The 10,130-nt window shown below is 34.5% G+C and overlaps 1 long non-coding RNA gene across 2 annotated transcripts; it reads left to right on the top strand.

The window, feature by feature from the left end:
- The first annotated feature begins 6,731 nt into the window (after positions 1-6,731).
- Positions 6,732-9,839, top strand: LOC114658971 (uncharacterized). 2 transcript variants are annotated; one of them, XR_003717486.2, is made up of 4 exons: positions 6,732-6,936; positions 8,917-8,968; positions 9,389-9,515; positions 9,610-9,839. It is a non-coding gene; the product is annotated as an uncharacterized LOC114658971 (long non-coding RNA). The 2 variants fall into 2 exon arrangements; XR_003717488.2 differs by having other exon boundaries at positions 8,917-9,114.
- The last annotated feature ends 291 nt before the right edge of the window (positions 9,840-10,130 follow it).

Genomic DNA, 10,130 nt, shown 5'->3' with positions numbered 1-10,130 from the left:
CTGTGCCGGCGCTTCGAATTTTTAAAAGCCTGTACAGCAACTGTCCTACTCTTCGTCTTGTATTTCCGGCCCCAGGCGTGGTTAAATCTCTTGGCACAAAGTCTCGTCTTGCGGAACGTGAGTTCTTCATATTTTTTAGTTTATAATTTAAAAATGGAATAAGAATCTGAAAATCTAACAACATCACACTGAAGTTCTATAAATTCTGAAAGGAATGATACCAAACATATATATATGTAGGTTTTAAAATAAGCCCAATTTAAAGCGTGACAAAAAAAATCACATAAAAAATCGTTGCATTTTTAGGCTTAGGATTTTATATACAGTATATATATATATATATATATATATATATATATATAGATATATATATAATATATATACATATATATATATTTGCAATATACATAAACCTATATACTACTATAGTGGTGAATGTGTAAAGGGATTTATGATGGCCATTACTTTAGCATGATGTTCTGAAAAATAAAGCTCTTTTGTATCCACTCTTTATTTCTATACTTGCATATTTATTACTTATTTATTTTTTAGTGATTTTATTTGTTGTTTTATAGCTGTGCATTTTCTAAATACTAAAACTTATTCAAATTAATCTGGATCCGCACTAAAGATCTAGAAGCCACTCAAAGTTGCTGTTCATTGAGAATCTTCAGTTAAGGAGGATGGAGCATCTTTATGTTTGACAACAGCACAACATATTTTGGCACCCACAAGTGCATTTTTTATTTGTCCTTTTCCTCAATCCATTCATCCAGCAGCTGGTAGCCCAGCCTTTTTTTATTTTGACCTGTCTTATTTTATGTACATTATTAAAGTATTCAATTGGACTGATAATGACAATATCAAGCTAATTTTTAAGTCACTACCAGGCCTAAATATAGGTTATGTTTCTTAACCTATTATTCATCATCTATTTCACTTCAGTGTAAAAAAATTATGTTTGAGTGGTCCTCTTGACTGAAGAAAAAGGTTTGAGATGCATGAATCTGTGAAATAACATTGGATATTAATTTGATTTAACTTTTATTTATTTTGATTAAGATTAATTTTACTTGGATTTCCATTGAGAGCAACAGATGTTAATTTAGATCTTTCTAGTACTAATTTGATAGGGCAAGTTAATTTCAATTAATGCTATACTAGTAGAGAAAGTTTTATGCACCTTAATTTCTTATGACTGAATGTATGAGATGATTTTTTTTGAGAATTTTTATATCTAACCTGTTATTTAGTCTTAGATATATTTAGTAAGGGTGTGTGAAAAAGTGAATGGTGAGTCATAAAACCTTACAGTGGCACTAACAGATGCATTTATAGACAAAATAATTTGTACACAATAGCAATCCTAAAAAGTAACTTGTTATATCCAATTAAACTACAAACACGCTTAACACTTACCTTCTTGTAGTTTAATAAACCTTATTTCTGTGTAGGTCTATAAAATGAGTTACTCATCAGAACTTGATGTGAGAATAATTAATTATACATATGTAAAAGAACAAGTAGACACACAAAGAGCTGGAATCTCAGTTGAGGAAATCCATTTTACAATATTTCTTAATTGCTAACAAACTAATCCTGATTCTCAAACTATCAAAACCCAAAGGTTGATTAGCCAAACTCTGTTTTGGTAATACCCTAGGCAATTTTCTTCTAGTTAGCCACAAATAGCAGATCACTCTTTTTGCTAAACTCTGAACAAACTACCTTCACAAAACACAATTACACCCATTTTTGCAAAGTTGATGCAATTTGATGCAGTATGCAAAACACAGGACATTGCATCTAAGCCCAAATAATACATTATCCTCATCAGTTAAACATTAATGTATGTTTTCACAAATTTGCTGTCATGTCATACCTGATAATATCTATGCAGTGCCTATTGATCATGTTCATGGTAACACCCAAGCCCATTCACAGTTGCCTCTATAATGATGACATATACTGAGAAGGTATCTCTTTTTTGCCTGCCTTAGTGAAATATATCTCAGCATACAAATGTCAGTCAGTGCAAGTGAAGCAGGAAAAAATAAGAACTTACTATAAATAGGCTTACCTATACTTTGAAAAAGGCAATTGCTTATACATTATGCATGTTTGCAGAAGTAACAAATGAATATATCTTATGGTGGAAGGTGGTCCATGTTCTCTGCAGAGCAAGAAACTGCTACTGAAGACATAAATAGATAAAAACAGTTTTGAAGGAATTGGTATATCAGCATTTTTACCATTGACTATGTCTATCAGTGCAGTTAAGTTTGCATGAAACAAGCATGCATTGTTTGGTCCTCCATGCCAACCTGGAGCAGTGTAACAGCCCACATGGTTAATTTTCATAGTGGACTTTAGGATTTTATGATAAAAGAAGAGCAGAGGGATCAAAACAGAGCATTCATGTTGCCACATCACTTGGAAAATGTCAAATGCTAGTTGACTGAAACTCTGAAATAAAAACATATGTTACCTGTATCTCCAAGTAAATGATCATCCAAAATGTACATGCTTATGTATAACTTTTTATTCCATGTTGAAAATGGTCTTCACCAGCTTTATGCTGCTACGTACTATACTATAGTACATTGAGAATGCCATTTACTATAAGAAATACAGTATTTGAACTAGACTCGATGCAAATAGCCCATGAAAGTTTCTTTGTTGATGAGGCTTGGTTCAAGCTAACAAAAAATAGAGGGAAAGGACAGAACATTATAGGTCACTATGTCATCATGGATGCCCCTGAGGATAAGAAAATATGGTGTACAGTTATCACTCATCACAACCCATATGCCTACTTTTCACAATGGCCTTCAGGATATTATGTTAGAAGAAAAACAGAGGAGTCAAACAACAGACAGAGCATACCTATTGCTTCCTTACTCTGCAGATTTGTGAGTTGGTTGGGAGCATATACTGATACCGCATTGCTTCACCCACCACACGTTGAACCACCTGGAATGGGACCCGAGTGCAGCAGGTAACACCTCAGTACCACACTAGAACAGTGCGAGCTTTTTTTGCGTTGGCTGGAGTGTCAGTCCTGCCACCAACCCCCAAGTATTCCCTGCAAGTTGGAGGACCTGCTTGCCCAGGGCTTGATGCAGATTAACGTCATACCCAGGACAAAGCAATTGTGGGTTAAGGGCATTGATGCAACATTAGAGGCTTTGCCTCATGCGCTGACGGTTGAGGTTCAATACTCGTAAGGGGAAGCAAAGGTGCGTATGCCTGATGAGCCCCAATTAGGTCGAAACATGTGTCGTGATTTGTATAAATATTAATTTCAGAATATGTTACTATTTTACTGTATAAATTATGTTACTATATTAACTGTATATAGTATATATAATTTATACAGTAAATATAGTAACATATTCTGAAAAGCTGAATTTTGTTTGGTTTGAATAAATAAATTATGGTTTGCGACATTAAAAAGAATTCTCAATGGTTTCTGACTTTTGCAGTTGGAGGTGCAGCAAATGTTACATCAGTGGTTGTCTTCTAGATGTTTCTCCTCCATCCTGAAGGTTGAAAGAGAAAGAGGTGTCAACGACTGAGCAATATCCCATTCCCTTCTCTCATGTACCCAGAAAGTCGACCCTGTTACAGACTCGCCAAGCCCATGCATTTGATATTATATGGTATTGTGTAGTTATTGTGGATCACTTTTTTTAAAAAAAAAAAAGTGCTTCTTTTTGTCTGGTCTCTACTCTACATGCTATAACATTGCAAAATAAATTGTAGGGCAATATATAACTTGAACACTGTTACAAAGAAATCATTACTGCAGTCTTAATATTTCACATTTTATGTTTGTTTCTAAAAAGTATCTCAGCTGGATATATTATAATTTAGAAAATGGTTTTAGAAAGCCTTTTGCTTTACCCAAATTACTTTGAGGGTAATCTATTTCTTCTTTTGAATGTATTCCAGAAAACCTTACTTTCCTTTGCTAATTAGAACCAAATTACACACATCAAATGTTACAAGGCTTCCTGAAGTCTTTTTTCATTCGGCACCTTTGATGAGTATGTCTTATTAATCATCTGCATGCCTCAGATTAAGTTAAATTTAGGTAAAATGTAAGGTTACAAATTAATTCAATGGCACTAACATGTTAAGTCTTTCCCTTAACAGTAAAGCACTTAATTAGTTCCTTTAACAACCTGAATGAGGAATGCTGTGTGAGATGGCAGGATGTGACTCCCTCCAGCTTGCTAAAATGTGCAAACACTCATTAATTATCAAACTAATTATTTCAATGTACAGAAATAGGGAGCTGTCATGTTTAGTATGCACATGCCTGTATTTGAAGAGAAATATCACCATAGCAATTTAACTTTGGGGAGCATTACACATGTTAATGTCACAATTTTAAAATACAAAGAATCTAACTATGGAGGCATATGTTGTTTGACACAGTGACATTTTCTTTTGGCGTAATGTTTCTCTGCATATCTACTTTCGTTTCTATTTTTATATACTGGAATGATATAATTTTGCACTCGAAAGGTGTAGGAAAAATCTTTCTGTGCAGTTCAAGGCATACAAAATGTATACTATATATAAAATGTCCTTATTGCAGCTCAAATGGACACCATTAGCATAAACACCCTGCAGACACATTATGTATAAAAACTCAAATCACCAACCATTCCTCCTGTGTAATTGAAATGTAAAAATCTTGCTGAGAGTATAACACTTTCAAAAAGTTATGTGCAGTTTTTTCACATTATAAAATATTGAAAAGACAAACTTTTAGATATGGATACAGACAAAAAGTTATTATTGATTTCTATTAAACAGTTCAAAAAGAGAGTAGCGTTATTTTAATTAGACAGCCATTCAATTATTCAAAAGTTCAGTTAAACTCCAAAAAATTAAAGTAAGGTGGAAAATTCCTTCGTTTATACTTCTTTCTCGAACAAGCAATCCACTTCCTGCATCAACATACACAATCATAAACAATGTTAAAGGTTGCTCAAGAACATCACTGTATGACTGTCACTTCTCAAAGGAAAATCTCTTATTACACAATAGGTATTACTCTGACGATGTCTTCCAAAAAATAAGTCTGTAATATCTTATTTGAAAAAATGGGAAAAGACATACTCTAAAATCTGTTAAATCTAATTGAACGGAATAAAATCCACAACTTTTGCTGTGGATGGCCATTGCCCTTGCCTCTTTCTTGGAAGGACTGGGGAAACAAGTGTGGATGGAGTATTACTTCCCCCGGAATGCTAGATGGCAGCCCTCCTGGGTAGCAGCAGTGCCTTGGACTCCCGCAGGGCTTCATGGGAGATAGAGTTGGATACAGCACTGATGGGATAGGTGGGTGCTGCCAGAGGGTGCTGCAGCTGTTCCTGATCCTGTGTAGGCAGTTCTTCTGCCACACCTGGAAGTGCTGCTAGAAGTGGGACAACAAACACCTGAAGCACTTCCGAGTGCTTTATATAAGGGGCCAGCAGACAATACTTGCTGAGCCAGAGTCGGGAGGAGGAGTGGAGGAGAAAGAGGTAAAAAGGATTGTGTATTGTGTGCTGTTAAGTGATTGTGTTGTATTTGTGGGAACTGGGGTTTTCTGGTGCCCAGACTGACATCACTTCCAGCTATGGTGCCCAGACTGATGTCACTTCCGGTCCCGGCTCCCAGACTGACATCACTTCCAATTTCAGCACCAAGACTGATGTCACTTCTAGTTCTGACCAGATGACATCACTTCCGGTTCATGGCCTATAAAGCCACCATTTTCCAAAACCTCATCAGTTCAGTCTTGGAACTCAAACCAAACAGATCATTCCTATTTTCAATACCTTTTTGCAGCCAGGGACTATAAATGGGTGGCTGCCCCAAGCCTTTTTTCGTGTGTTGAGACTACTTCTTTTACAATAAATACATGTAAGCGACACAACAAGCGGCCTCTATGTCTGCTGTATTGGAATATGTTTTTATTCCGTAAAAGGAGACAAGTCAGAGAATGAGACATAATAATGAGCAGGACCCAATCGGGGAAAGGCTACATAAAAAACACAAACAAATCGGAGTGTGATTAGAGTCTGCATCTGCAAAAGCCTGTGTTTTCACCCATGTACATTGCAACGCTGAGATGGTGTTTTCAGCGCTGGTGAGCATTTTCAAAAGTCTCCATTTTTTGGGGTTAAAAATGTCTCGGGCAGTGTGCATGAAAAGTGAAAACAGGACACATGTAAGTGTTAAATAAAAGTGTAGTAGTGTGGATGTAGACTCAGTCTGTGAACACAAGAGGAACAGAATAAACAATTGAGTAGAGATGTACTTCTTCACTTAATGCATGAAGTGATTGATATTTATTTAACGATCCATTACATTACATTAACGTCACATTACATCTTGCCTGAAGAAGGGGCCTGAGTTGCCTCGAAAGCTTGCATATTGTAATCTTTCTAGTTAGCCAATAAAAGGTGTCATTTTGCTTGGCTTTTAACGATCCAGTAATTAATTTGTGCTGCTCTGTAAACTTAATTTACTGCCAATATTTTGTTTTATACAGTATACGGATAAATCTGACATACACCACATCAGAAAATACTCTATGCATTTACTGTATGCTAACAACAAGTGGATCTTGTTCTGAAACAACAGAACAGGTACTATACCAAGTTACTGAAAACATATTCTGATAACCATCTGGATTTATAAATATCAAGATGCCTGTCTGATTCTTCGAGAAGCATCCACTTGCAGAGCCACAGCACCATACGTCACCGCAGTTTCAGACCCGCAGTTGTAGACCCGCAGTTTTAGACCCGGAAGTGACGTTACCATTTCTAGGCAAGCCGAAAACAACACCTCCATTTATCGAACACAAGTCTTGGTTTTTAGCACGAGCGCAGCATTTTCGAGCACAAACAAAATATGACAGAAAACAGCACGGTATTGTTATTATTATTATTATTCCTGTTATTCTTAACTATAATTATAAAACTGTACATTTTGCAAAACGTTTTTCAAAACAGTTTAAAAAGTTAACGTTACGTTTACATGTATGTAATCTTTGGCAGGCGAGTTAATTGTTAATGACTGCAACACTGGTTACGGTGGTTTGCCTCATAAAAACTGAGGAAATCGACACTTAATGTTGCATTGTCAGCAAAATACGATAAAAATGCATTTTGCCCAAAGTTCAGTCTATGTTCTTGATGAACGGAAAATTCCCAGTATTTTAAGATGATATTTAACTTAAATTAAGATCTTTTAAGTTCCGTTTTATTGTGTGTTATATATTTTATAAATTGTATTCATCCAGCCATCCATTCATTTCCTAACGAATGTTAAAGTAGTGTTTATTTAAGTTTTAATTCTTTTCTTTTTTGGGGGGTGGGCGCGACTTTTGTAAATGAAAATGAAACAATAAACATATTCCTGTTCGGTTAAGAAGTGAACATTAAGTCTTTAAATGAGAAAGTAATCTAGGGATAAGCTTCAAAATTCTACACCACTTTATAATAAATTATGTTTTCTTATTTAGCCAGTGAAGTAGTGTCAAATGATGTTGTTTTTAAGAAAGCTGTGAAATTAAAACCCTTTGCCCAAATTGAATGTTCAGAATTTGGTGCATTAGTTAACAAGTCTAAATCTTCCTTCATTTTTTTTTACTACATTTGTGAAAGATCTTTTACTTTCTCTCTGGTAAGCCACATTTAAGTATTATAAATTAGTTTTTAAATCTTGGATATGTACCTACATTATTTATACTGGCTAATAACCTCTTCTTAAGGTAAAAAAAATCTTTTTAACTGTGATCTATCAAATTATAGACCAATTTTCTAATCTTTCTTGTAATTCTAAAATTTAGAGAAAGGTGTAGGTAAGCGGTTCTCTATATTTTTGCAAATAAAAGTAATCTCTTGTAACATTTTTACCCAGGTACTGCATTAGTCAAAGTATTCAATGATTTGCAATCCACTGACCATGGTTGCATTTTTAGGCCCATAGTATAGCATCTACAGTAAGTGCCACATTTGATACTATAGACCATGATATTCATCTGATCAACTACATGAACCATCTCAGTGTTCTAAAATAGAGGTTTACCTAGTAGAAAGTAGATTCCTTGAAATTTTCATTTGTTGAAATCTAACAAAACAGAAGTGCTAGTCATTGGTTCGAAAGCTGCCTCTATCACTCAAGATGCACTAATTCTAAACTTGGGTATATCTACAGTGAAAATTATGATCTTTCATTTGATACACATACTAAATATGTATCTAGAGTAGCCTTCATTTTACTTAAGAAATATTGTAAAACTTAGATTATGTTAGCATTCCATGATGCTAAATAACTTATCTGTGCTTTTATTACTTCTACATGGATCACCGTAAGGCTTTGTGGCTGATAACAGACTTAATTTAATTCAAAACACAGTGGCTGAAGAGCTTACAAGAGCCAGGAAATATGCACAGTATATATCACCCCTGTTTTGCTTTCTTTTTATTTTCTTTCTGCAAATTTTGTATTTCGTATTGAATTATTAGGTACTGGTGATCACCTGTATCATTTTGCATAGTTAAGATTAACAATATTTGAAAAAAATAAGTGTTCATAAATGTTCTCTAATTTTGATCACCAATTTATGTGTACATGTAATATTTAAAACAATGAGGTTGATATTAATTACGTTTTACGTTTCTAAGCATTGCAAATTTTTTTTAATTTAATCAAGTGTGTATTGTAAATATTTAAGTTATTCACATGCAAAATGCAGTCACACTAATACTGATAAACAACACATGCCTACTTTAAGAAGTTGTACTTGTATTCTGCTTACATCAAGATTTTCTTACTCTACCTAATTATCAGCACATATTGGATATTTACATTTGTATGTGAAAGACTTATTTGTTTTTGTTACAGTAACAAGACAAAACGAATATCTTCAGGCACATGGATACTAATTAAAAACAAGGTTAGTTTATAGGGATGTCATTGAGAGGACTACAAGTAATGGTCATTGTTTTGTAACTTGCAGTAGGTGATATGAATCCATTTCAATTTCGGAATCTTCCACAGCAGTTGGTTGGGTGAGTGGATTGTGGAGTATTCATGTTGATGGTGAGAAAATCAAAGAAACTTATTTTTTAGGTTGGGAATACTTTAGAACCACTATAAATAAATTGCAGTAAGTAGAGTGTGCACTGTACTGTATGCAAATAGATTAAATATTAATTTGAAATAATTCTTCTGTGTGCTCCACAATATGCTCTGCACCTTGTCTTGAATGCGCCATTTGACTTCACAGCTGTAAGCTTTCACTTATGTCTCTGATTATTTGTTAATATCTGTTACTGGTTTTAATATTCTTTGTTTTTTTCCCTCTGCATGGCAGTGTGATTTACCCTTGATCAGGAGGTGCTGGTGCTTTATTCTATTGGAGAATTTTGCTGTTGGAAGTTATCTCTTTCTCTGTGGCTAACGTGTGAATATTTCGTACAGGACAAAGGCGTTCACTAAAGGTGAGGAGGTATACAGTTAATATCGAATATTATTTAAATGGGCATGTAGAAATACATGTTTTGTTTAATTCTCTTTGTGGTCTTTTATCTAAAGGAACCACTAATAAAAAAGGACCTCCACACTGCAGTAAAATGGTTGCGCCAACATAGACGGTTGTTCAGAGGTGCCGTGTCTGAGCCCCATTTTCTGGAGATGGAGGAGGAGGACCAAAGCCGAGCTCTCCAGGACATCATCGATGCAGTCGAAACTGAAGATTTAATTTTGGCAAAAGAACCCTTTGTATTTATTTTTCAGTTTAGGGATGATATGGAACTTTTCACTCAGGAATGTCGGGATAAAATGAAACTTAAAGTAAACTGCATATTTAATGAATCAGTATAATTATTGTCTGTTGCTACATTGATTGTTACTTGTATTTTATTGTGCATTAATACTCTATTGATTTCAGTTTATAATACTTTGATTTTTCTGTTTTCCTTTGATGGTGGATAGTTTTTGAAAATAAACAATTTAACTGCAAGTCTTTTTTTGGGTCTGCTGCTCATTTTGAAATATTGATATTAGTTCTTCTTACTTATGTTAGTATTTTTAAAGCCCACTTAGTGCTATCTAAA

This window comes from Erpetoichthys calabaricus, chromosome 1 (assembly GCF_900747795.2).
Source record: "Erpetoichthys calabaricus chromosome 1, fErpCal1.3, whole genome shotgun sequence".
Taxonomy (NCBI): Eukaryota; Metazoa; Chordata; class Cladistia; order Polypteriformes; family Polypteridae; genus Erpetoichthys; species Erpetoichthys calabaricus.
This window is presented reverse-complemented; position numbering and strand designations above follow the sequence as displayed.